The 15,135-nt window shown below is 38.9% G+C and overlaps 1 pseudogene; it reads left to right on the forward strand.

The window, feature by feature from the left end:
• The first annotated feature begins 2,562 nt into the window (after positions 1–2,562).
• LOC101345492 (olfactory receptor 4A15-like) lies at positions 2,563–7,724 on the forward strand (annotated as a pseudogene).
• Positions 7,725–15,135: the final 7,411 nt, after the last annotated feature.

Raw genomic sequence — 15,135 nt, forward strand, 5'->3', positions numbered from 1 at the left:
CTAGCTGAAGAGGAGTTACTGGGACGGGTTGTTTGTGGCACTTATTACAGCCACCAGGGCGGGTCAGTAATCAGTGCAGGGCAGGTTCCAGTAGGCCATGCCTGTGCTTCTTGATGGTGTAATGTTAAGCGCACAGTGCAGGTAGGGAATATGTGGGGGGAGATTGTTATGTGTGGAGCTAAGATGGATATGTGCGAGAAGAGAGTGGAACAGGAGCCAAAAACATACAAAAAAAACTAAAAAGAATGCTAAGGGAGCTTGCCATTGGAGTGGAGAGATGAGAGACTATGAAACGGAGAAAAACAAAAAGGGGAAGAAGAAGAAAAAAAATAAACAAATGAATAAAAAAAATTCAGAGAGGGAAAGGAACAGCAAAGTTCCCTGGGATCCCACTGGTGTGGGTATGAGTGTGGAGAAGTTGTTCTTAGGTGTTTCAGTACAGCCTGGCTAGAAGGCGTAGAGGTATTCAGCACCAGGTGTTCAGAGAACAGAAAGGGAAGGAAGGTATAGAGAGATGAGAAACTGAGTAATGCAGAAAGACAAAAAGGGAAAAGGAGGGAAAAGAAAACAAAACAAATAAAAAAAAAAATGAATGAGAAAAGCCCCGAAAATAACTGGAAAAGAAAAAAGAAAAACCCCCACAAAAAAAGAAATGCCCTTAGGGATCCCTCTGTGCATCTCCATAAGCCAAGGGGGTAGGTTCCAAGCCACACAGCACCTCCTGGCCAGAACAAGCTCCCAACTCAAGAAAAGGAAAAGAAAACAAACAAACAGTTCAAAACAAACAAACAAAAGCCCCGGGATCCCACCAGCGTGGCAGCCCAGGCTGGGAAGCAGTTCCACACTCGCACGGAGCTCCACAGCCCCTCAGGAAGAAGGAAAGATGGCGCACGAAGCCAGGTATTTGAGCAAAAGGAAGGGGAGTTGGTGAGAGGTAAGGAAGAAATCAAAAGAAGTGGAAAAATGCTACAATAGCAGCCAACAAATGGCACTCAGAGAGCCAACCAATTCGGGCAGGTGGAATCCAAGCAGCGGGTGCTTCCCGGACAAGAGACAGTGGTCGCAGGAAGCAGAGGAGGCCGAGTGGGGGTGAAGAAGGGTGGGGGGTGGGAAAGCGTATATCACAAATTACCGGAGCTCCGCAGCCCCTCAGGAAGAAGCAAAGATGGCGCACGGAGCCAGGTATTTGAGCAACAGGAGGGGGAGTTGGTGAGGGGTAAGGAAGAAATAAAAAGAAGTGGAAAAAATCTACAACAGCAGCCAACAAATGGCACTCAGAGAGCCAACCAATTCGGGCAGGTGGAATCCAAGCAGCCAGTGCTTCCTGGACAAGAGACTACGGCTGCAGGAAGCAGAGGAGGCCGAGTGGGGGTGAAGAAGGGGGGGGGGTGGGAAAGCATATATCGCAAATTACCAGTTGTTTTGTTTTCTGCTGGAAGCGCCATGAAGCTGCTTTCTCTTGCCCCCTGTTTGCTGGTCTCCAATAGGAGTCCAAGATGGCGGATCCATGCTGCGTTAGCTGATAGAAGACCTCTGCATGAATCTCTCCTTGCTCTCCGTTCTCTGTCAGTTTTCTCACTCCATTTGGTGCTTTGCTGAGTTCTTTATCTCTTCATTTGATGTTTTAGGGTTTCAGGATTGCTGTTTTCTCTGTTTGGCTTAGTTTTTTGGATCTTTTTCTGTGTACCGATTTTTTATTTTTGTTTATAAGTAGTGAAAAAGTCTTTTCCCTATGTGTGATTTTTCTTTTTACTCTTCTATCATTTCATTTGAAAAATAGTAACTTCTTAATGTATTTAAATTTCTCAACCTTTATGTGTTTGGTTAGCACTTCTATGTCTTACTTCAGCTATCGTCTATTATAAAACCAAAACCTGATTTTCGTCAAATCAATTCTGACTCATAGTGACTCTTTAGGAAAAGTTGAACTTCCCCATATGGTTTCCAAGGAGCGGCTGGTGGATTCAAACTGCCAGTCTTTTGGTTAGCAGCCAAACTCTTAACCACTGCACCAGCAGGACTCCATCCTCTATTATAGGGACAGGGAAATGTTCTATACCGTCTTCTAAAGATTTCAAAATTTTGTATTTTTAATATCTAATTTTAATCTACTGAATATTTTCTTTCTGTAGCTAAACATGACATCAGTACAGTAATCTATTCCTTCTGCCTTTTTCATCAGCATAAGAGCCACAAATAATGATGGGATAAATTCTGTTTAAACGTGATGGAACAATGACTGTGTTCATTGGCAGATACGTTTCTTCTGTGGCCACTAGGACTTCTAAACATACCAAGCTCAAAATTTTGAGGACACAAAGCAGAAATACTTTAAATGGGTTATTATGTGTATTAGGCGTAATAGTGAAAACGGCCACTCTGACCTATACGTTTAGTTCACAGTTTTTTTATTCTGGCTACAGGAGAGATGATCTTGGTTAGTATATACCACATTCTGTAGAATAGCATACCAGTGCTATTTTTGTTGTCTTTTGCCTTCCAGGCAGCACTGTCATAGAGTATTCAGAACCAAATCTATAATTTTATCATGTCAGATGGGTAATGGGAGCATTGGTAAGACCAGGAAAGTTCATGAATGTTAGTTGATTGCTTTGCTGTGAAATGGATTTCTTGGTCACAGATAATCTTTGGTGAAACTTCATGGCAATGAATAAAAAGTGTCTTCCACATTTGTATACAGTGTGTTTTTGTGAAGGCAAATCACTGCCTGTTTGATGTGTCTAATATAATAATATAATAAAATAGTAATAGTAACAACCACATATCTGTCAGTTTTGTCATACTGTGGTGGCTTGTGTGTTGCTGTGATGCTGGAAAATATGCCATTAGTATTTCAAATACCAGCAAGGTCACCCATGCTGGACAGGTTTCAGCAGAGCTTCCAGACTAAGACAGACTAAGAGGAAGAACCTGGTGATCTATTTCCAGAAAAATTGGCTAGTGAAAATCTTATGGATAGCAGTGGAACATTGTCTGATACAGTGCGAGAAAATGAACCCCTCAGGTTGGGAGGCACTCAGAAGACTACTGGCGAAGGGCTGTGTCTCCTTAAAGTAGAGTTGACCTTAATGATGTGGATGGAGTCAAGCTTTCGGGACCTTCATTTGCTGACACGGCACAACTCAAAATGAGAAGAAACAGCTGCAAGCATCCATTAGTAATCAGAACATGGAATGTACGAAGCATGAATCAAGGAAAACTGGAAGTTCTCAAAAATGAAATGGAATGTTTGAAGATCGATATCCTAGGCATTAGTGAGCCTAAATGTACTGATATTGGCCATTTTGAATCAGACAATCATATGGTCTATAATGCCAGGAATGACAAATTAAAGAGAAGCAGCATCACATTCACTGTCAAAAAGAACATTTCAAGATCTATGTATTCTGAAGTACAACACAGTCAGTGACAGAATAATATTCATACTCCTAGAAGGAAAACCAGTTAATATGACTATTATTCAAATTTACACACAAACCACTAATGCCAAAGATGAAGAAATTTAAGACTTTTACCAACTTCTGAAGTCAGAAATTGATCAAACATACAATCAAGATGCATTGATAATTATTGGTGATTGGAATGCAGAAGTTGGAAACAAGGAAAAAGGAACATTAGTTGGAAAATATGGCATTGATCATAGAAATGATGCTGGAGATTGCATGATACAGTTCTGTAAGACCAATGACTTATTCATTGGAAACATCTTTTTTCAACAACATAAATGGCGACTATACACTTGAACCTCACCAGATGGAATACACAGGAATCAAATCAACTACATCTATGGAATGAGACAATGGAGAAACTCAATCTTATCAGTCAGAACAAGTACAGGGTCTGACTGAGGAGCAGACTGTCAATTGGTCATGTGCAAGTTCAAGTTGAAGCAGAACATTGAAACAAGCTCACGAGATCCAAAGTATGACCTTGAGTATATCACACCTGAATTTAGAGACCATTTCAAGACTAGATTTGATGTACTGGATACTAATGACCAAAGATCAGACGAGTTGCTGAATGACATCAAGAACATCCTACATGAAGAAAGCATAAGGTCATTAAAAAGGAAGGAAAGGAAGAAAAAACCAAAATGAATGTCAGAAGAGACCCTGAAAATTCCTCTTTAAAGTAGAATAGCTAAAGCAAATGGAAGAAATGATGTAGTAAAAGAGCTGAACAGAAGATTTCAAAGGATGGATTGAGAAGACAAAGTAAAGTATTATGATGAAATGTGCAAAGACCTGGAATTAGAAAACCAAAAGGGAAGAACATGCTCTGCATTTCTCAAGCTGAAAGTACTGAAGAAAAACTTTGACTCGATTTGCAATATTGAAGCATTCTATGGGAAAAATATTGAACAATGCTGGAATCATCAAAAGGAGATGAGTGGACAGGAGAAAGATGTGGCAGTTGGCTTGCATAAAGATGGGGACCATGGTCTCGGGGGACATCTAGCTCAATTGGCATAACACAGTTTATAAAGACAGTGTTCTACATTCAACCTTGGTTAGTAGCATCTGGGGTCTTAAAAGCCTGTGAGCAGCCATCTAAGATACTCCACTGGTCTTACTCATTCAGGAGCAAGGGAGAATGAAGAGAACAGGACACAAAGAAAAGATTAGTCCAAAGGACTAATGAACCACAGCTACCAAGACCTCCACCAGACTGAGTCCAGTACAGCTAGATGGTGCCTGGCTATCACCACTGACTGCTCTGACTGGGATCACAACAGAGGGTCCTGGACAGAGCTGGAGAAGGACGTAGAACAAAATTCTAACTCACAAAAAAGAGCAAATTTACTGGCCTGACAGAGACTGGAGACTCCGAGAGTATGGCCCCCTGACACCGTTTCAGCTTAGTGGTGAAGTCACTCCCGAGGTTTACCATTCATTCAGCTGGGGATTGGACAGCCCATAAAACAAAACAGGACTAATAAGGCACAGTAGTCCAGGGACAGAGACTGGAAAGCAAGAGGGGACAAGAAAGCTGGTGATAGGGAACCCAAGGTTGAGAAAGGAAAGCGTTGACATGTTGTGGGGTTGTTAACCATTGTCATAGGGCAATATGTGTACTAACTGTTTAATGAGAAACTGTTTGTTCTGTAAACCTTCATCTAAAGTACAAAAAAAGAAAAGAATTATCTATGTGAGATCATATTGACAGCAGTGACTCAAAAGGTTTGATGGGAAGCCTAGGGGACAATGAGTTGAAGATAAAGGTGATGGAATAATTTGGAAAAGGATAGTGAGAATAGCAGCTTTGATGGGAAGCCTAGGGGACAGTGAGTTGAAGATAATGGTGATGGAATAATTTGGAAAATGATAGTGGGAATAGCAGCACAACTGGAAGAATGTAATCAATGTCACTGAATTGTACATGCAGAAATTTTTGAAATGGCTTATCGTTGGCTATGTATATTTTCACCAAAAAGAAAAAAAAAAGGTCCTCCACGGTCGAGAAGGGAGAATGTTGACATGTCGTGGGGTTGTCAACCAATGTCATAAAACAGTATGTGTACTGACTGTTTAATGAGAATCTATTTGTTCTGTAAACCTTCATCTAAAGTAGAATTAAAAAAATTAAATAAAATTGTTAAAAAAAAAAAAAAGATTATACCCTTGGAAGCCCTATGGGGGCAGTTCTACTCTGTCCTATAGAGTCATTATGAGTTGGAATTGACTTGATGGCAATGGGTTTGCTTTTTTTTGTTTTGTTTTGGTTTATTACTAAAAGAAGGAGTCCTCCTGCTGCAACAGTTAAGCACTTGGCTGCAAATAGATAGGTTGATGGTTGGAACCCTTCCACCGGCTCTACAGGGGAAAGACCTGGCAATCTGCCCCTATAAGGATTACCGTCTAGTTTAGGGGGCAGTGAGTTTATGTTAATTGTGGAGGAGCAACTTGCAAAAGGAGGATAAGAATGTTTGCACAGCTCAAAGAATATAATCAACATAACTGAATTGTACATGTAGAAATTGTTGAATTGGTATATATTCTGCTGTGTATATTATCAAGAACAACAAAGTAAAATAAACTATTGAAAAAAGAAGATGGAAGGAAAACCAGTCACTGCACCAAAAGAATTGGTTGAAGTTCAACCATTTCAGCAGGTATCATATAATCAAGAACTGATGGTACTGAGGGAAGAAATCTAAGCTGCACTGAAAGTATTGGTGAAAAACAAGGCTCCAGGAATTGATGGACTACCAACTGAGATGTTTCAACCAATGGATGCAACCCTGGAGATTCTTCACAACTTCAGTATTGTCTCTGTTTATCATGATGTTGCTTATTGGTCCGGATGTGAGGATTTTTGTTTTCTTTATGTTGAGGTGTAATCCATACTGAAGGCTGTGGCCTTTGATCTGCATCAGTAAGTGCTTCAAGTGCTCTTAGTTTTCAGCAAGCAATGTTGTGTAATCTGCATAATGCGGGTTATAATATAGAGCTCATACAATGAGATAAATGATACATAATGTTAAATTCAGTATTTTGAAAGACATTCTGGAGAAAGTTTCAGTAGATCATGTCACAGATGTAGTCAATAAAACATAGAAACAAGTTTTAATACCAAAGTCTCATGATTGAGGGTGAAGCAAAAATCATGTGAAAATGAATGGGGAAATTATTGTGGGAGAAGATTCTAAGCATCCACTTTCTAAACAGCTGTTGTGTGCAAAGGCTCTGTGGAGGAAACATTGTTGAGTGGGGCATCAAATTTTTGGCATAGAGTTTGCGATCTTGTCAGATTTATTATTGGCCCTTTCGTTTGCAAGCTGTGACCCCTGAGTTCAACATCTTCTAAAGAACATATGGAAAACAGGAACATTGTGACTGAGTTTGTCCTCCTGTGACTCAGTCAGTATCCTGAGGGGCAAAAAGTTTCATTTGTCACATGCTTACCCATCTACATTGTGAAGATAGTGGACAATCTGCTCATCATGGTAACAGTTATGGCCATCCAATCCCTGGGTTCCACCATGTATTTTTTTTCTCACCTATTTATCATTTATATATGTTGTGTATTCTACTTGTATTGCTCCCAAAATGATCATAGACATGCTCTATGAGAAAAAGATCATTTCCTTCCATGCTTGTATGGTACGAGTCTTTATGGATCATTTATTTTCTGGTGCTGAAGTTATTCTTGTGATGATGGCTATGACTAATATGTGGCCATCTGTAAACCACTTCATTATTTGTTCGTCATGAATTGATGGGTATGTGTTCTCATACTGTTGGTAGCCTGGATTGGAGGCTATCTACACTCTTTGGTTCAATTGCTCTTTATCAGTTCCCTTCCTGTGCCCCCAAAGTCATTGACAACTTTGTGTGTGATGTGTATCCCTTACTGAAACTTGCTTGCATGAATACCTACCTTACTGGACTTTCTGTGATAGCCAGTGGAGGGGCAATCTGCACTGTGATCTTCTGCATCCTACTAGTCTTCTATGGGGTCATCTTACACTCCTTGAAGACTAATTGTTTGGGAAGGGAAATACCTGTGTATTCCATATCACTGTGGTTATTTTATTCTTTATTCTCTGTATCTTCCTGTATGCAAGGCCCAAATCTACCTTTCCCATTGATATACTCATGTCTGTGGTTTTAACTTTCATAACCCCTATGTTGAATCCTTTAATCTATCTATACTCTGAGAAACTCAGAAATGAAAAATATCAGGAGGAAACTTTGGAGTGAAAAAGTGACCTTATTTGGAAGAAGGCCGTAGCCCTCATTCAGAACAAGGTATTCATTATTTCACAGAAGCAAGGAATACTTTCACTATCAGTTATCCCAATCTTTTTTACCATTCTCTTTGGATTCTTTAGCCTATTTATTTTTAGACTTACATAAAAATTATTCTTTATATAAGTGGAATATGTTGTAGCCCTTAGAGACAAAGAAAATTTCATAGGTTTAATCCCCTATATATGGAATCACACTGTGTTAAGTTTCTCTGGTGGACAATAATTTTTGATTTTATTTCAAATTCTTGTTTGTGAGTCATGGTACCTTCCTGGAAAAATCTGTATGCTGGGCAAAGAATCAGAGAAACTAGACTATATGAAGAAGAATGTTGTATCTGGATCGGTGGAAGACTCATTAATAACCTGAGATATGCAGATGTTGCAATCTTGCTTGCTGAAAGCAAAGAGGACTTGAAGCACTTACTGATGAAGATCAAAGACTACACCCTTCAGTATGGATTACACCTCAACTCAAAGAAAACAAACATCCTCACAACTGGACCAATAAGCAACATCATGATAAACAGAGAAAAGATTGAAATTGTCAAGGATTTCATTTTACTTGGATCCACAATCAACACCCATGGAAGCAGCAGTCTAGAAATAAAATGAAGTATTGCATTGGGAAAATCTGCTGCAAAAGATCTTTTTGAAGTGTTGAAAAGTAATGATGTCACTTTGAGGACTAAGATGTGCCTGACCCAAGCTGTGACATTTTCAGTCACCTCATATGCTTGTGAAAGCTGGAAAAATGAATAGGAAGACGGAAGAAAAATTGATGCCTTTGAATTATGGTGTTGCTGAAGAATTTTGAATGTACCGTGGACTGCCAGAAGAATGAACAATTCTGTCTTGGAAGAAGTACAGAGAGAGTGCTCATTGGAAGGGAGGATGGCAAGGCTTTGTCTCACATACTTTGGACATGTTTTTCAGGAGGGACCAGTCCCTAGAGAAGGACACCATGCTTGGTAAGATAGAAGGTCAGCAAAAAAGAGAAAGACACTGGACGAGATGGATTGACACAGTAGCTACAGCAACGGGCTCCAACATAGCAATGATTGTGGGGATGGTGCAGCACTGGGCAATGCTTTGTTCTGTTGTACATAGGGTCACTATGAGTTGGAACTGACTTGATGGCACCTAGTAACAACAACAACATACCAGAGTAGAGCTTCAGAATCTGCCTACATTAAACTCTTTGGGTATACTTTTTTTTTTTTAAACACAATGTTATGGATTGAATTGTGCCCCCTCCAAAATGTGTGTCAAAGTCTTAACCCTGTACTTGTATATATGATCCTGTTGGGAAACAGCAGTTTTATTTTGTTATGTTAAGAGGCCATGCCAGTGTAGTGTGGATCTTAAACCTAATCACTTCTGAGTTGTTAAAATATTAAAAGACTAGAATATACACAGAGACACACACCATGTGAGGATCGTTTACAAGCCAAAGAATGTCAAAGAACCCAGGAAGGCCCAGGGCTACTGATAAGGAAGGAATTGACACACCCCGGACCCTGATTTGGACTTTTAGCTTCCAGAACTATGAGAAAATAAATTTATTTTCTTTAAAGTCACCTACTTTTGGTATTTGTGTTATAGCAAAACAAATAAACAAACCCAGTGTAGTCGAGTCAATTCCAACTCATAGCTACCCTAGAGGACAGAGTAGAACTGCCCCATAGGGTTTCCAAGGTGGATTCGAACTGCCAACCTTTTGGTCAGCAGCCATAGCTCTTAACAACTATGCGCCCAGCAACACTAGGTAATTAAGACACACAATAAATGTTAAATATTTTGGAATAGATTGTTTTGTTTTACAAAATGAATGCCTTTCTGATTCTCTGTAAAAGAGACTATACATTCTTGTTGACCTAGATGATAAATCACAGGTGTCTTCTCTGTTTATAATTGTTCTATAGCAATTTGGCGCAGTGGTTAAGCACTTGGCTACTAACCAAAAGGTTGGCGGTGTAAATCCACCCAGTGGCTCTGAGGGAGAAGACCTGGAGATCTGCTTTCATAAAGATGACAGGCAAGAAAACCCTATGGGGCAGTTCTGCTGTCACATAGGTCACCGTGACTCTAAAATCAACTTGATGACATCCAACAACAACAACAATACTGAATTACAAATATCATTTCTTTAAGCCTCTGGCCTTAGATGTTTCCCTGTTGATAAGTCTACCCATAACATATATACTAAGGCATTAAAATTAGTATTTTTTTTCCTTAATCCTTTTCTTAATTTATAATTGGATTCTCTTAGGGTACTTAGAGATAGTAATGCCTCCATTTATTGAACAAATATTGAATAAATTCCAGCCATGTAGTTACATTTATTCTTGAGCAAAGGAAATAAAAATTTCTTTAGATCTTTTAAAAGAAATGAATCCAGCAGACGGAATTAAAAACTTATTTAATTATTGGGGGGATTGGGGGAGCTGGCATTGGATTTTGGAGTGGACAGAGTTGAGATCAAGAATTCACCATCTAAGCTGTGATCGAGAGATGAGAAAGCTGGATTCAGGAAGAAAGGGCACAGTACTTCTCAAAGTCCTTCCCTGCTAGGAGTTTAAAAAGATAATTTACTTCATAAGTTTTAAAGCTTTGCTTTTTCACATTTACACCTTTAATCTATATAGAGCTTGAATTTTAAGATAGTGTTTGAGGTGGAAATATGGATAAGGATAACCATTTATTGAATAACCATTCCATTTCCTACTACCTTGCAATGCCATCACTTTTATATATAAAATATCTATAGATTCATTGTTCTGTTTCTTGAATTTATATTTTCTTCAATTAATCTGTTTGCCTCTCTGTGAGCCAATACTATAATGTTTAAATTCCTGCATTGTTTCAGATACTATAGCTGTGTAACAAATTGCTCCAAAATTCAGTGGCTGAAAACATCAACAATCATTTTTTTATCTCAGATCGTTTCTCTAGGTCATGAATCCATAAGCAACTCAGCTGGGTGCTTCTGGTTCATGGTTTCTCATGAGGTTAAAATCATAAGTGATTGGGGATGAGGTCATCTAACAGGTTTCTTTATCATATATCTGGTACGTGGTCTTGAACAGTTATGGCTGAAATAACTGGTGCTGTTTGAGCATCTCCCTCTATTTCTATGTGGTCTCTCCACATAGTCTCTCAAGCATGGTGGACTTTTACAAGGTGAATCAGAGTTCTTAAAGCGTGTGTACCAAGAGAGTGAGCAAGGTAGAAGTGCGTTGTCTTTTTTTACCTAACCTTGGAAGTCACATAGAATCACTTCTGCCATATTCTAATAGTCCAGAGAGTCATAAATTCCCTTCCATGTTCAAGTAGAAAGGCCATAAACTCCATCACTTGAAGAGTGTCTTAGTCATTTAGTGCTGCTCTAACAGAAATACCTCAAGTGGATGGATTTAGCAAAGAGTTTATTCTCTTACAGTCCAGTAAGCTACAAGTCCAAATTCAGGGTGTCAGTTCCAGGGGAACACTTTCTCTTTTGGCTCCGGAGGAAGGGCCGTGTCATCAATCTTCCTTTGGTCTGGGAGCTTCTCTGCACAGGAACCTCAGGTCCAAAGGACACACTCTGCTCCTGGTACTGCTTTCTTGGTGGTATGACGTTCCCATGTGTCTCTGCTAGCTTCTCTCTTTTATATCTCAAAAGAGATTACATTAAGACACTATCTAATCTTGTCAACCTCATCAGTATAACCTCATCACAGTGACAGAACTTACAACACATAAGGAAATCACATCAGATAACACAATCATACAATACTGGGAATCATGACCTAGCCAAGTTGCTACACACATTTTTTGGGGGACACAATTCAATCCATGACACGGAGGAAGTGGCAACATTCTAGAAGACCATGTATAACAGAATATAATGTGGTGGAAATACAATATGCCACAATCTATCCTTTGTCCACAACAATGCACATCCTTCCCACAAGAAAAATACATTCACTGTCCCCTTTCCCAAGGTCCTTCTCTCAACCCTCATCCAATTACAGTATCAGGTTCTGACTTAAGGTACAGGATTTTATCATCTAAATCACGTCCAGGTATGGATGAGGCTCCTGAGGTGTGGTTCCTTGTATACAAGTATTTCAGTACCATTCAATCTGAAGACCTATGAACTAGAGATACAGTATCTGCTACCCTACCCTCCCCACTCCCCAGCCCCAGTGTACAAAGCTCTGACAGGTATGGGATAACTCCTATAGGCACTTATGTTAAAAAAGAGGAAACATGAGAGGTGCACAGAAGTGATGTTCCATAGAAATTTTGACAACCCATTTAGGCACATGTTATTTCCAGTTCCTTGATTATCTGTCCAGTACTTCTGGTAGTGATTTTTCCATGGCTCTTGTCCCAAAATACCTTTGGAATTTTGATTCTACTTTCGGAATTATCCGTTCTTTTCCATATATAGCTTGCGTTTGTAGGTTACCAAAGATATTTGAAAGATGCAGGGGTGATTCTTATCACATTCCCATTTAATTTACTTGTTTGGCTTGGAAAAAGATGGAGAGACAGACTTAATATATGTGGAAAATGGAAGCCTAAAAATTCCGTATCATTAATCTTTACATTTTGTAATTTGCCTTTATATGAGAAAATCCTATAGAACAAATTCAAAGGCTATCTTTGGTTATGATCTCTCAACATCTTCATTTCCCAAAAGGCAGGTATCACTTGGAAAACAATGTGGGTAATTTTCTTAGTTATCTAGTAGTGCTATAACAGAAATACCACCACTGAATGGCTTTAACAAATAGAAGTTTTTTCTCTCACAGTCTAGTATGCTTAAGATCCAAATTTAGGGCATCGGCTCCAGGGCAAGGCTGTCTGTCTCTGTTGGCTCTGTAGGAAGGTCCTTATCATCATCTTCCCTTGGACTAGGAGTTTATCAGTGCAGGGATCCCAGGTCCAAAGGAGGTGCTCTTCTTCTGGCACTACTTTCTTGGTGTTATGAAGTCCTTCTGTCTCTCTTCACTTCTCTCTTTTATATCTCGAAAGAGATTGGTTTAAAACACAACTTAATCTTGTAGATTGAGTCCTGCTTCATTAACATAACTGCTGCTAATCCCATCTCATTAACATCACAGAGAAGGATTTACAGCACATAGGAAGGTCACATCAGATGACAAAATGGTGGACAATCACACAGTACTGGAAATCATGGATTAGCCAAGTTGACACATATTTTTGGGGGACACAATTCAATCCATTATAGTAATTGAAGCAATTATATAGATCAGTTAGGCAAACAAAACAATACCTTTTGTTTGAGTTACTCTGTAACAAGTGAGAATGTCAGCTCTTCCATGTAGGGAAAAGATAAACAGGTTGAGACCCAGTAAACCTGAATTCTTATCCTGAATCTACCACCATCTGAATGTGCAATTTAATAAATGTCTATTTCTTCTTTTAATCTCAGTTTCCTCATTTGCAAAATGAATCTATCTACCTACCTACCTATCGACTGACCGACTGACCGATCCATCCATCCATCATCTGTCATCTATCTACTTATTTATTTATAGATCACATTCTGGCCTCCATGTGCTTAAATTCTCAGAAAATTCTCATTATAATGTAATATGAATAGGTTATTACTCTGCTCAATAGGAAACATGGTCCAACTCTTTTCAGAGACTTCTGATTTTGGAGAACTCTTAAATTAGATACAGAACATAATGGAACTGAAACAGAATAAGCTGGCTTTTAGTTCTACTGCTTGGTAGTTATGCCACACTGGACAAGTGAAATGAAACATTCTGAGCCTCAGCTTTCCCATCTATGAATTAGGAATAATATACTCATGGGGTTACTTGAATTTAAATGTGGAAGTGGCTTGCAAATACTAAGTGCTCAAATATGATACAAAAAAATCAAAATCAAACCTGTTGCCACTGAATTGATTCTACCTCATGGTGACCCCAGAGGAGAACTGCTGCATAGGAGTTTCTTGGCTTTAATCTTTACAGAAGCAGGTAATCAGGTCTGTCTTCCATGGAACTGTTGGTTGGGTTCGAACCACCAACCTTTAGGTTAGTAGTCAAATGAAAACTGTGCCATCCAGGGACCTACTTCCTTTTAATAACAAATTTAGGGTGGGTTAGAAATACTATTTGGACAGGGGTAGTGATGTATTATTAACTGACTTAAAGTTAACAAGTAAGTATATACCCATTGCCTTCGAGTAGGTTTTAACTCCTAGCGACCCTATAGGATAGAGTGGAACTGCTCCATAGGGTTTCCAAAGAGCAGCTGGTGGATCTGAACTGCCAACCTTTTGGTTAACAGCTGTAGCTCTTAACCACTGTGCCACTAGGATCTCAAATAAGTATATAAGTAGTTCTAAATTCTCATTCTAAATTCTGCTGAGAGGGAAGATGGGAAATTCTCAGGGGAAGTAGAGAGATTGGCATAGTTCAAATCCCTAAGTGTTTTTTGAATTCATTTTTATGCCTCCATGAGTTAGGATGAGAGTCAAAGCCTTTGTTGATAGATGAATATTAAAGAAGGATCATGCTAACTACCTAGGTAAGTTTTTACATGGGAGATAATATGATGTCAAGGTCAAGAGCAAGACTTGAGGCCAGAGAGATTTGAATTAGATCTTCAGATCTGCTCCTCACTAACCATATGTCCTGGGGTAGAAGGCTCTTTCTTTGTCTCAATTTTCCTGTATGTAAAATAGAAGGAATAACCTTCCTACTACACGTAGTGCTTTTAAAAAAACATTAAATGAGGTAATTTATATAAAGTGCTTTGCACGGTGCCAAGCATATAAGAATATAAGAACCAATCAATTAATATTAGTTTTTGATCATTGCATGTAATAATAATGTCTAACCTTTACATAGAACTTTATAATTTATAAAATATTTTCATATCTTCTGTAGGGAAAGTAGGCTTAATTTCTTCAGTCCTTAATTTTCTCAGGACTCACTCTGAGATCACAAAAACACGAGTAGAGAGAAGAAAGTTATGAGAAGGGGATAGAGACCAGTGGACAGTAGAGGTGGAGAATGCTGAACAATAACGTAGAAAAAAAATGAGATTGAAAGGAAGGGTATCAGTGAGTGACAACCCTTGTAAGTAAATCTAAATACAGATGTCAGAAAATTAGATGTGACATTCATATTAAAACACTAGTCATGTGACAAATTCTGCCTCTATCTACTCAATGCCAAAATTAACCATTAATTCTGGTGGTGGTGGTGGTGGTCGTGGTGTGTGTGTGTGTGAAACAGCTTATAATAACTTTGATAAAGAAGAAGAAAAAAAAAATTCATGCTGGGTGGTTAAAAATCTTGCAGATAAATGAGAGAAAAACGTGTCCTCATTCT

The sequence above is a fragment of the Trichechus manatus genome, unplaced genomic scaffold, assembly GCF_000243295.1.
Source record: "Trichechus manatus latirostris isolate Lorelei unplaced genomic scaffold, TriManLat1.0 scaffold00191, whole genome shotgun sequence".
NCBI classification, from domain to species: Eukaryota; Metazoa; Chordata; class Mammalia; order Sirenia; family Trichechidae; genus Trichechus; species Trichechus manatus.